Consider the following 709-nt stretch of genomic DNA (forward strand, 5'->3'; position numbering starts at 1 on the left):
TATTTGAGTTGGATGCAGATTCTCTCTTCACGAACTTGGTAATGAAGATGTTTGAGAAAAGGATTTTGATTGGGAAGTTGTGGTCCAAGCTATCATTCCATGAGTTAGTATGATTTTAGAGAATAGAGTAGGTATTGAGAGATTAAAGTTAGATTAGAGAAGATTAATGGGAGATTTGTAGAGAGATTAGGTAGTAATCATGTTTAAGAGTATTTAAGAATCATCATGAACAAGAGAGAGAGTCTAGAGAGATAATCTCAAACTTCTTAATTATTAATCTGATCAGAGTTTACAATATGTATGAGGAGGCAACACTAGGATGATGGTTTCATAAAGAGGCACTATTACAAGAGATAAAGTTTGCTTTAATTCAAACCATCCAATAAGCTTTTTCCTTGTGCATAAAGCTCATTTTGCTTTATCCAGCCTGTCACACGCGCCTCCTCTTCCCTTGCAACGGTCTGATGCCTTAGCAAAGGGAATATGGCTTCTCTTCTTCATCCAAAGTTACCCGGGTAACTAGTATAACTAGTATACTAGGATAACTAGGCTAACTTTGGTTTAACCTTTGGAAGTTACTCGGGTAACTAGTATTACTACGCCATGTACGGCCTCTTCATCATACTCAACTCCTCATGTCTTTCTCTTCCCATATATTGACCTCATCTCAACACTCCCCCTCAACCTTAGTTTTGTGAAAGTCTACGCT

Source organism: Brassica oleracea, chromosome C9 (genome assembly GCF_000695525.1).
Source record: "Brassica oleracea var. oleracea cultivar TO1000 chromosome C9, BOL, whole genome shotgun sequence".
In the NCBI taxonomy this organism is placed as follows: Eukaryota; Viridiplantae; Streptophyta; class Magnoliopsida; order Brassicales; family Brassicaceae; genus Brassica; species Brassica oleracea.